Raw genomic sequence first — 12,680 nt, 5'->3', positions numbered from 1 at the left:
GCTGGAGAAGCATTTAGGGGAGGCTGGGGATCTTTAGTACCATCAGGCTGGTGAAGTACCAGAGCTGAGAAATGTGGGTCTCAGGCCCTTAGTCCTGTTCTTGGGGTGCATGTCACTGCTGGTTCTAGATCAGTATTGCCGAGGAAATACTGGAAAATATTGGAAATACTGGAAAACCAGCCAATTTTGTGCATTTCTAGTGAGTATGTAATTTAGTGTTACTTTCTTGGAGAGGAATTAGACCCTGTCTATGGAAATTTAAAATACGCATCTCTTCCTGAAAGGGAAATTGTTGGTGAAATTTGTCCTACAGAGAACCTCCTGGGGACATGAAATGACTGCCAAACAAGGATGTTCTTGAAAAGCAGCTCCCAGTCAAGTTCTTGGAAAGGTCACAGGCTATCCAGAAAGTTGGTTAAAGTTTAAATTATTTAAGGGATACATTTTAACTTGCTTACCATTATTGAAAAGTGTAACTTGAACACTATGTGTGTTTCTCTATAAACCTGATGAAGTATAGTGGCTACTGGGTCCACGTTTGGTGGTAGACAGTGCCCTCTGGTGGTCTTGTGGCTACACTTCATGGCAAGTGTATCTGTTCCCTGTGGTCTCATAATGAAGCACCACCAACTGCCAGGCTTTAAACAACAGGAATTGATTTTATCACATTTATGGAGGCCAGAAGACCTGTCTCAAGGTGTTGTCAGGGCCCTAGTCCCTCCCAAAGCTGTAGTAAAGAATCCTTTCTGTTCTCTTCCAGCTTCTGGTAGTTGGCAGCGCTCCTTAGAATTCCTTGGCTTGTGGCCTGATCTCTCTCATTCCTGTCCCCATCCTCACATGGCCTTCTTTCCCACGTATCTCTGTGTGTCCTGTCCTCTTCTTCTGAGGACTCCACTCATTGGATTTAGGACATGCCCTAACCCAGTCTGACCTCACTGGAACTAATTTCATCTGTAAAGACACTGGTTCCAAATAGAGTCGCATTCTGAAGTGGAGGGCAGACATGAGTTTTGTGCAGCCACCAGCCAACCTACTACAGTATCTTTAACCTTTCTGTGGATTCATTTCAATTAGTTTAATCAATGACTTAGTTCTGATCAACCCTTATCACAAATAAGGATTCTTGCCTACAATTTTAACATTTAGTTTTGCTGTAATTTGCTTTTATAGTCATACTTTTTTCTATCATAGAAAGTGTATGTAATATCTTTTCTGTTATTTATTATCTGATACTAAATGTCTCAAACTAGAGCTTTATTGGTTTGTTAAAACTTTTTTTCCTTCCCTCCCTTCTTGGCTTTTAAAAAAATGATAGCTAATCTTTAATGGAGTTCCTGCTCTCAGCATTTAACAATGCAGCTGATTGTTTTATAACAGGAGGTTTGCTGTATTGTAGAGCTATGCTTGGGGACCCCTTTTGAAAGATGACTTGAAAGCATCTTGGGAGCCACACTGATGTGCGTTCACAGCTGTCTCACTGCTTTCTGCTCCTCTCTGTTTTAGTTGATGATGGGTATTCCCAGTTACCAGAGGTCTACAGAAGAGAAGATTCTTTAGCAATCATTTTCCAGAGACTTTATATTCCTTGAGAAAGAATCTTTGTGCTGCTGTCAAAAGATATATTTATCTTCTGCTATTTAGCATCTCATCTTTGAATCTTCCCTTTAAAAAACCCCCAGCTTTATTAAGTGGTAATTCACATACTGAACAATGCACCCATATAAAGCATACAGTTCAATGGTTTTAATGTGTTCAAGGAATTGTGCAACCATCACCACAGGTTTGTAACAGCTTCATGAACCCCCCAATATCCCATACCCATTAGGAATTACATCCTTTCCCCCAAGCCCTAGGCAACCACTGACCTATTTTCTGTCTGTAGTTGTGCTTATGTGGAACATTTCATATGAATGGAATAATAAGATATGTGCTCTTTTGTGAGTAACTTCTTCCACTTAACATTATGTTTCAAGGTTTATTTGTATTGTAGTATCTTATCGGGTTTTGAACTTTACATTTAGCAAGTGTGATTTTTGATGGGATTTTATAATGAATTTTTTGTTCATAGAAATGTTTATTCCTAAAGGCATTGAGCATAATAAAATTGATGCAATAGGCATTATAGACTATGACTTTAGAAGTCAGTTTTTAAAAATTATAAACAATTATAAAAATTGTCAAACTTTCAGAATTTTAACCAAGTAAAACATTTCAACATTCTATTTTTTCATATGTTTAATTTAAAAATTTGTTTTACAGCGCTAAGAAATGATTGATGTGAACTATGTTTTGAAATATCCAATTTGTGAAGCTGTGAAAATCTTCAATACCTCAAGTAATTTATTTTTGTTGTTATTTAGTCACTAAGTCATGTCCAACTCTTTTGCAACCCCATGGACTGTAGCCTGCCAGTGTCCTCTGTTCATAAGATTTCCCAGGCAAGAATGCTGGAGTGGGTTGCCATTTTATTCTCCAGGGGATCTTCCCAACTCGGGGATCGAACCCAGGTCTCTTGCTTGGCAGGTGGATTCTTTAATACTAAGCCACCTGTGAAGCTTATCTAAACAGATGTCTTCAGATACAGATCCCCGTAGCCAATTTCGTTTTTAAAATTAAAGTTGTGTATTAGTAACTTTTTGCTCTGTAACAAATTACTCAAACCTAGTGATTAAATCAAGAAACATTTGTTTTCCCATAGTTTCCATAGTTGAGGAATTTGGTAATGGCTTAGCTGGGTAGTTCTGGCTCAAGGCTCATGAGGTTGCAGTCAAGATGCCAGCTGGGGTGCATCTTCTAAAGGCCCGACCTCAGCTGGAGGATCCCTTCCAAGGTTGTTGGCTCATATGGTTCTTAGTTGGAGGCTTCACTTCTTAGCCAAGTAGACCTTTCTGTAGGCTCCTTGGGCATCCTCAAGATGTAACTGCTGGCTTCCTCCAGAGTGACTGATCCAGGGGACAGTGAGAAAGACAGAAGCTTAAGTATCTTTTGTTGTTGTTGTTCAGCTGCTCAGTTGTGTCCAACTCTTTGCAACCCCATGGACTACAGCTCACCAGGCTTCCTTGGTCCTTCACCATCTCCCGGAGTTTGCACACACTCGTCCATTTTGTTGGTCATGCCATCCAACCATCTCATCCTCTGCTGCCCCCAACTCCTGCCTTCATTCTTTCCCAGCATCAGGGTCTTATCCAGTGAGTCAGTTCTTCACATTAGGTGGCCAGAGTTTTGGAGCTTCAGCTTCAGCCTTAGTCCTTCCAATGAATATTCAAGTTTAATTTCCTTTAGGATTGACTGGTTTGATCTTCTTGCTGTCCAAGGGACTCTCAAGAGTCTTCTCCAGCACCACTGTTCAAAAGCATCAGTTCTTTGGTGCCCAACCTTCTTTATGGTCCAAATCTCACATCCATACATGACTACTGAAAAAACCATAGCTTTGACTATACAAACCTTTGTTGGCAAAGTTATGTCTCTGCTTTTTAATATGCTGCCTAGATTTGTCATAGCTTTTCTTCCAAGGAGCAATCATCTTTTAATTTTGTGGCTGTAGTCACTGTCCGTAGGGATTTTGGAGCCCAAGAAAATAAAATCTGTCACTGTTTCCATTGTTTTTCCCCCATTTATTTGCTATGAAGTAAGGTCTTTTATGACCTAGTTTCATAAATTACATACATTTACTTTCCATGGCTATTGGTCACACAGATTAGATCTGGTCCTGTGTGGGAGGAGACTACAAAGAGTATGAATAGGGGTCAGGGATCATGGAACAGGCTTGGCTCAGTACTACTGGGGGAAAGTTGTCTGACTCCCCAGACTGACAGTCCCAAAATAATTTGAGTCAATCATTAGTTAAAGATTAGGTGAACTCTGCTCCCCCTGCACCTTTTTAAATTTTTGAACACTAAACCTGAAGAATTTTTTTTTTTCTCCTGCGTGGCATGTGGAACTTCCTCAACAAGGGATTGAACCCATGCCCTCCACATGGGAGGCCTGGAGTCCTCACTGCTGGACCACCAGGGAAGCACTGAAAATACATTCTCTATCTATTTGTTGATGACAGACGGGAGTCATAGTGGAGAAATCACAGTTCACGCAACCAAAATGGGGTTGGGCAACCACTGAGCATCTGGGCTCAAACATATCACTGCAACACTGAGAAATGAAACTTTCTGAACAGCATCAAATCACAGATACATCTGCTAGCTGCAGTTTTGTCTCAAGGTTTCCCCTTGCATTTTTGTAACCATTTCAGACCCAAACCAATCCTTGATTAACAAGCACCTTTATTTTTTTTTTCCCCAGCTCCAATCATAATTCTTAATGAATGACTTATGTAACTGCAGCCTTACAATTTTTGCCTTTATAAGCACACAAGTCAAGTACTTCTTGAGTCTATATCTCCTGGCTGCAGTCCTAACAAATCCCAAATTAATGCCTCTTCCTTTCAATCAGATCTTTGTTTTGGAGATTTTGGTTTACTTTGCATGTATACATATATTTTAAAAGTTTGTGCATTTAAGGCAAAAAACTCAACTTTTGAAAACGAGTTTAGCAACTGTATACTAGCAATCACTAGTCAGTCTTATAATTTGAATCCTGAAGAATTATACAGTTACAGGGTAATATCTACACATGCTTTAAGAATGACTGCATCATTATTTTGAAATAAAATTATACTGACTAGTATGGAAGAAGCTGTATAGAAGTTCTATACTGTCAGCAAAAACAAGACTAGGAGCTGACTGTGGCTCAGATCATGAACTCCTTATTGCCAAATTTAGACTTAAATTGAAGAAAGTAGGGAAAACCACTAAGACCATTCAGGTATGACCTAAATCAAATCCCTTAATGATTATACAGTAGAAGTGACAAATAGATTCAAGGGATTAGATCTGATAGACAGAGTGCCTGAAGAACTATGGATCGAGTTTTGTGCCATTGTACAGAAGGTAGTGATCAAGACCATCCCCAAGAAAAAGAAATGCAAAAAGGCAAAATGGTTGTCTGAGGAGGCCTTACAAATAGCTGAGAAAAGAAGAGAATCGAAAGGCAAAGGCGAAAAGGAACGATATACCCATCTGAATGCAGAGTTCCAAAGAATAGCAAGAAGAAATAAGAAAGCCTTCCTCCGTGATCAACACAAAGAAATAGAGGAAAACAATAGAATGGGAAAGACTAGAGATCTCTTCAAGAAAATTAGAGATACCAAGGGAACATTTCATGCAAAGATGGGCTCAATAAAGGACAGAAATGGTATGGACCTAACAGAAGCAGAAGATATTAAGAAGAGGTGGCAAGAATACACAGAAGAACTGTACAAAAAAGATCTTTATGACCCAGATAGTTGTGATGGTGTGATCACTCACCTAGAGCCAGACATCCTGGAATGCGAAGTCAAGTGGGCCTCAGGGAAACAATGGAAACAGTGACAGACTTTAGTTTTTGCGGCTCCAAAATCACTGCAGATGGTGACTGCAGCCATTAAATGAAAAGACGCTTGTTCCTTGGAAGAAAAGCTATGACCAACTTAGACAACATATTGAAAAGCAGAGACATTACTTTGCTGACGAATGTCCATCAAGTCAAAACTGTGGTTTTTCCAGTAGTCATGTATGGATGTGAGAGTTGGACTATAAAGAAATCTGAGTTCTGAAGAATTGATGCTTTTGAATTGTGGTGTTGGAGGAGACTCTTGACAGTCCCTTGGACTGCAAGGAAATCCAACCAGTCCATCCAAAAGGAGATCAGTCCTGGGTTTTCATTGGAAGGAAGGACTGATGTTGAAGCTAAAGCTCCAATACTTTGGTCACCTAATGGGAAGAACAGACTCATTGAAAACAACCCTGATTCTGGGAAAGATTGAAGGCAGGAGGAGAAGGGGACGGCAGAGGGGATAAGATGGTTGGATGGTATCACCGGCTCTATGGACATGAGTTTGAGCAAGCTCCAGGAGTTAGTGATGGACAGAGAGGCCTGGTGTACTGCAGTCCATGGGGTCACAAAGAGTCAGACACGACCAAGCAACTGAACTGAACTGAAAAAGAAATATGTGGAATTCTCCAGGCAAGAATACTGAAATGGTTTGTCATTTTTTTCTCCAGGGGATCTTCCTGACCCAGGGATAGAACCTGGGTCTCCTGTGTTATAGGCAGATTCCTTACCATCTGAGTCACCAGGGAATGTCTCAAAAAGAATACAGCAGCTCTAAAGGTAGTAAAAGAGAAGAGACTTCAATATATATTAAACGAGAAAAGTAATTCTGGCAATGAAAAGCTGGAAGAAGGACTCAGTTCTTGTCTCCTCTGAAGAAGGAATTCAGCAAAGAGACCAAGATTGTGAAAAAGATAAAAGTGTTTGTTACAAGAAAAATACATGTAGAAAAAACAAAATCCATGTGAAAGAGCACACAGACAAACTTAGAATGAGTTGTGTCGCATAGGGGTGGCTTAGGTTGCTTACTTTAGGGCAGATCAGATCAGATCAGATCAGTGGCTCAGTCGTGTCCGACTCTTTGCGACCCCATGAATCCCAGCACGCCAGGCCTCCCTGTCCATCACCAACTCCCGGAGTTCACCCAGACTCACGTCCATTGAGTCAGTGATGCCATCCAGCCATCTCATCCTCTGTCATCCCCTTCTCCTCTTGCCCCCAATCCCTCCCAGCATCAGAGTCTTTTCCAATGAGTCAACTCTTCGCATGAGGTGGCCAAAAAGTACTGGAGTTTCAGCTTTAGCATTGTTCCTTCCAAAGAAATCTCAGGGCTGATCTCCTTCAGAATGGACTGGTTGGATCTCCTTGCAGTCCAAGGGACTCTCAAGAGTCTTCTCCAACACCACAGTTCAAAAGCATCAATTCTTGGGCGCTCAGCCTTCTTCACAGTCCAACTCTCACATCCATACACGACCACAGGAAAAACCATAGCCTTGACTAGACGGACCTTTGTTGGCAAAATAATGTCTCTGCTTTTGAATATGCTATCTAGGTTGGTCATAACTTTCCTTCCAAGGAGTAAGCGTCTTTTAATTTCATGGCTGCAGTCACCATCTGCAGTGATTTTGGAGCCCAGAAAAATAAAGTCTGACACTGTTTCCACTGTTTCCCCATCTATTTCCCATGAAGTGATGGGACCGGATGCCATGATCTTAGTTTTCTGAATGTTGAGCTTTAAGCCAACTTTTTCACTCTCCACTTTCACTTTCATCAAGAGGCTTTTGAGTTCCTCTTCACTTTCTGCCATAAGGGTGGTGTCATCTGCATATCTGAGGTTATTGATAATTCACCCGGCAATCTTGATTCCAGCTTGTGTTTCTTCCAGTCCAGCGTTTCTCATGATGTATTCTGCATATAAGTTAAATAAGCAGGGTTACAATATATAGCCTTGACGTATTCCTTTTCCTATTTGGAACCAGTCTGTTGTTCCATGTCCAGTTCTAACTGTTGCTTCCTGACCTGCATACAAATTTCTCAAGAGGCATATCAGGTGGTCTGGTATTCCCATCTCTTTCAGAATTTTCCACAGTTTATTGTGATCCACACAGTCAAAGGCTTTGGCATAGTCAATAAAGCAGAAATAGATGTTTTTCCGGAACTCTCTTGCTTTTTTGATGATCCAGCGGATGTTGGCAATTTGGTCTCCAGTTCCTCTGCCTTTTCTAAAACCAGCTTGAACATCTGGAAGTTCATGGTTCACATATTGCTGAAGCCTGGCTTGGAGAATTTTGAGCATTACTTTACTAGCGTGTGAGATGAGTGCAATTGTGCAGTAGTTTGAGCATTCTTTGGCATTGCCTTTCTTTGGGATTGGAATGAAAACTGACCTTTTCCAGTCCTGTGGCCACTGCTGAGTTTTCCAGATTTGCTGGCATATTGAGTGCAGCACTTTCACAGCATCATCTTTCAGGATTTGAAATAGCTCAACTGGAATTCCATCACCTCCACTAGCTTTGTTCGTAGTGATGCTTTCTAAGGCCCACTTGACTTCACATTCCAGGATGTCTGGCTCTAGGTCAGTGATGACACCATGATGATTATCTGGGTCGTGAAGACCATTTTTGTACAGTTCTTCTGTGTATTCTTGCCACCTCTTCTTAATATCTTCTGCTTCTGTTAGGTCCATACCATTTCTGTCCTTTATCGAGCCCATCTTTGCATGAAATGTTCCTTTGGTATCTCTGATTTTCTTCTCGAGATCTCTAGTCTTTCCCATTCTGTTGTTTTCCTCTATTTCTTTGCATTGATCGCTGAAGAAGGCTTTCTTGTCTCTTCTTGCTATTCTTTGGAACTCTGCATTCAGATGTTTATATCTTTCCTTTTCTCCTTTGCTTTTCGCTTCTCTTCTTTTCACAGCTCTTTGTAAGGCCTCCCCAGACAGCCATTTTGCTTTTTTGCATTTCTTTTCCATGGGGATGGTCTTGACCCCTGTCTCCTGTACAATGTCACGAACCTCATTCCATAGTTCATCAGGCACTCTATCTATCAGATCTAGGCCTTTAAATCTATTTCTCACTTCCACTGTATAATCATAAGGGATTTGATTTAGGTCATACCTGAATGGTCTAGTGGTTTTCCCTACTTTCTTCAATTTAAGTCTGATTTTGGCAATAAGGAGTTCATGGTCTGAGCCACAGTCAGCTCCTGGTCTTGTTTTTGTTGACTGTATAGAGCTTCTCCATCTTTGGCTGCAAAGAATATAATCAATCTGATTTCGGTGTTGACCATCTGGTGATGTCCATGTATAGAGTCTTCTCTTGTGTTGGAAGAGGGTGTTTGTTATGACCAGTGCATTTTCTTGGCAAAACTCTATTAGTCTTTGCTGTGCTTCATTCCATATTCCAAGGCCAAATTTGCCTGTTACTCCAGGTGTTTCTTGACTTCCTACTTTTGCATTCCAGTCCCCTATAATGAAAAGGACATCTTTTTTGGGTGTTAGTTCTAAAAGGTCTTGTAGGTCTTCATAGAACCATTTAACTTCAGCTTCTTCAGCGTTACTGGTTGGGGCATAGGCTTGGATTATTGTGATATTGAATGGTTTGCCTTGGAAATGAACAGAGATCATTCTGTCATTTTTGAGATTGCATCCAAGTACTGCATTTCAGACTCTTCTGTTGACCATGATGGCTACTCCATTTCTTCTGAGGGATTCCTGCCCGCAGTAGTAGATGTAATGGTCATCTGAGTTAAATTCACCAATTCCAGTCCATTTGAGTTCGCTGATTCCTAGAATGTCGACATTCACTCTTGCCATCTCTTGTTTGACCACTTCCAATTTGCCTTGATTCATGGACCTGACATTCTAGGTTCCAGAGAAGGCAATGGCACCCTACTCCAGTACTCTTGCCTGGAAAGTCCCATGGATGGAGGAGCCTGGTGGGCTGCAGTCCATGGGGTCGCGAAGAGTCGGACATGACTGAGCGACTTTACTTTCACTTTTCACTTTCATGCATTGGAGAAGGAAATGGCAACCCACTCCAGTGTTCTTGCCTGGAGAATCCCAGGGACGGGGGAGCCTGGTAGGCTACCGTCTATGGGGTCACACAGAGTTGAACACGACTGAAGTGACTTAGCGTAGCATATACAATATTGCTCTTTACAGCATCGGACCTTGCTTCTATCACCAATCACATCCACAGCTGGGTATTCTTTTTGCTTTGGCTCCATCCCTTCATTCTTTCTGGAGTTATTTCTCCACTGATCTCCAGTAGCATATTGGGCACCTACTGACCTGGGAAGTTTCTCTTTCAGTATCCTATCATTTTGCCTTTTCATACTGTTCATGGGGTTCTGAAGGCAAGAATACTAAAGTGGTTTGCCATTCCCTTCTCCAGTGGACCACATTCTGTCAGATCTCTCCACCATGACCCGCCCGTCTTGGGTTGCCCCACAGGCATGGCTTAGTTTCATTGAGTTAGACAAGGCTGTGGTCCTAGTGTGATTAGATTGACTAGTTTTCTGTGAGTATGGTTTCAGTGTGTTTGCCCTCTGATGCCCTCTTGCAACACCTACCGTCTTACTTGGGTTTCTCTTACCTTGGGCATGGGGTATCTCTTCATGGCTGCTCCAGCAAAGCGCAGCCACTGCTCCTTACCTTGGATGAGGGGTATCTCCTCACCACCGCCTTTCCTGACCTTCAACGTGGGATAGCTCCTCTAGGCCCTCCTGCGCCCACGCAGTTTTCCAGATTTTTTTCCGGTCAATCATTCCCTATTTGGTCCTGATGTGGGTGCACATCTCTCAGCCAAGATGGATTCCAGCTGGTGTCTTTTCCTCCTTTTGTCCTTCCCCTAGACTGAGGGCCTTCTCTGCGCATGTGTCTGACCAGAAAACCCACAGGAAAGCACCCAGTCAGGGCTCAGTGCTCCTGCTGGCATGCATCTCACAGCATCAGCAGGAGACCAACTGCAGCTGCTCAGTCCAGGGCCTGTACATCTCTTACCTCAAAAGCATAGTATCATATAGAGTGTATGTTAGTTTCTGTTGCTGCTGCAGAAGTTTATTGCAAACTTAGTGGCTTAATACAAAACAAATTTATTATCTTACAGTTCTGATGCAAGTCTGAGTTCAGTCACTCAGTTGTGTCCAACTCTTTGTTACCACATGAACCACAGCACGCCAGGTCTCCCTGTCTATCACCAACTCCCGGAGTTTACCCAAACTCATGTCCATTGAGTCACTGATGCCATCTGATTATTTCATCCTCTTTCGTCCCCTTCTCCTCCTGCCCTCAATCTTTCCCAGTATCAGGGTCTTTTCAAATGAGTCAGCTCTTCGCAGCAGGTGGCCAAAGTATTGGAGTTTCAGCTTCAGCATCAGTCCTTCCAATGAACACCCAGGACTGGTCTCCTTTAGGATGGACTGGTTGGATCTCATTGCAGTCCAAGGGACTGTCAAGAGTCTTCTCCAAAACCACAGTTCAAAAGCATCAATTCTTCGGTGCTCAGCTTGCTTTATAGTCCAACTCTCACATCCATCCATACATGACTACTGGAAAAACCATAGCCTTGACCAGACAGACCTTTGTTGACAAAGTAATGTCTCTGCTTTTTAATATGCTGTCTAGGTTGGTCATAACTTTCCTTCCATGAGGTAAGTGTCTTAATTTCATGGCTGCAATCACCATCTGCAGTGATTTTGGAGCCCAGAAAAATAAAGTCTGACACTGTTTCCACTGTTTCCCCATCTATTTGCCATGAAGAGATGGGACTTGATGCCATGATCTTAGTTTTCTGAATGTTGAGCTTTAAGTCAATTTTTTCACTCTCCTCTTTCACTTTCATCAAAAGGCTCTTTAGTTCTTCTTCACTTTCTGCCATAAGCGTGGTGTCATCTGGATATCTGAGGTTATTGATATTTCTCCCGGCAATCTTGATTCCAGCTTGTGTTTCTTCCAGCCCAGCATTTCTCATGATGTACTCTGCATATAAGTTAAATAATCAGGGTGACAACATACAGCCTTGACATCCTCCTTTCCCAATTTGGAACCAGTCTGTTGTTCCATGTCCAGTTCTAACTGTTGCTTCCTGACCTGCATACAGGTTTCTCAAGAGGCAGGTCAGGTGATCTGGTATTCCCATCTCTTTCAGAATTTTCCACAGTTTATTGTGATCCACACAGTCAAAGGCTTTGGCATAGTCAATAAAGCAGAAATAGATCTTTTTCTGGAACTCTCTTGCTTTTTCGATGATCTAGCGGATGTTGGCAATTTGATCTCTGGTTCCTCTGCCTTTTCTAAAACCAGCTTGAACATCTGGAAATTCACTGTTCATGTATTGCTGAAGCCTGGCTTGGAGAATTTTGAGCATTTTGAACATTTTAACATCCAGGATGTCTGGCTCTAGGTGAGTGATCACACCATCGTGATTATCTGGGTTGTGAAGTTCTTTTTTGCACAGTTCTTCTGTGTATTCTTGCTACCTCTTCTTAATATCTTCTGCTTCTGTTAGGTCCATACCATTTCTGTCCTTTATTGTGCCCATCTTTGCATGAACGGCAACCCACTCCAGTATTCATGCCTGGAAAATCCCATGGACCCAGGAGCCTGGTGGGCTACAATCCATGGGGTTGCAAAGAGTCGGACATGACTGAGAGACTTCTCTGTGTGTGTGTGTTGCATGAAATGTTCCCTTGGTATCTCTAATTTTCTTGAAGAGATCTCTAGTCTTTCCCATTCTATGGTTTTCCTTGATTTTTTTGCATTGATTGCTGAGGAAGAGTTTCTTATCTCTCCTTGCTATTCTTTGGAACTCTGCATTCAGATGCTTACATCTTTCCTTTTCTCCTTTGCTTTTCACTTCTCTTTTCTCAGCTATTTGTAAGGCCTCCTCAGACAGCCATTTTGCCTTTTTGCATTTATTTTTCTTGGGGATGGTCTTGATCCAAGTCAAGATGCAAGTCTTGATTGGGCTAAAATCCAAGTGTCAGCCAGGCTACATTCCATTTTGGAGGGTTTAAGAAGAAATTTTTTATTTTTATTTTTTGCCTTTTTCCAGCTTCTAGGGGCGGACTGCATTCCTTGGCTTCCTGCATCTTCAACGCAAGCAACATTGCATCTCTGACTATCCTTCCATAGTCACGTTTTCTTCTGACTACAGCCTAAGAAGGTTCTCATCTTTAAGGATTAATATGATGACACTGGCCTACCCGAATAATTCAGGATAATCTCCCCATCTTAAAATGCTTATTAACATTAA

At 41.9% G+C, this 12,680-nt stretch overlaps 1 long non-coding RNA gene across 1 annotated transcript in view; it reads left to right on the top strand.

Moving 5' to 3' along the window:
- Positions 1–12,680, top strand: part of LOC123335162 — a 24,326-nt gene extending 11,646 nt beyond the window's left edge. Inside the window, exons 2-3 of the long non-coding RNA XR_006641438.1 lie at positions 2,260–2,335; positions 12,480–12,680. This is a non-coding gene — a long non-coding RNA (uncharacterized LOC123335162). The remainder of the gene's footprint in view (positions 1–2,259; positions 2,336–12,479) is intronic.

Source organism: Bubalus bubalis, chromosome 1, assembly GCF_019923935.1.
Source record: "Bubalus bubalis isolate 160015118507 breed Murrah chromosome 1, NDDB_SH_1, whole genome shotgun sequence".
In the NCBI taxonomy this organism is placed as follows: domain Eukaryota; kingdom Metazoa; phylum Chordata; class Mammalia; order Artiodactyla; family Bovidae; genus Bubalus; species Bubalus bubalis.
The sequence above is the reverse complement of the archived record's forward strand: the minus strand, read 5'-3'. Positions and strand labels throughout refer to the sequence as shown.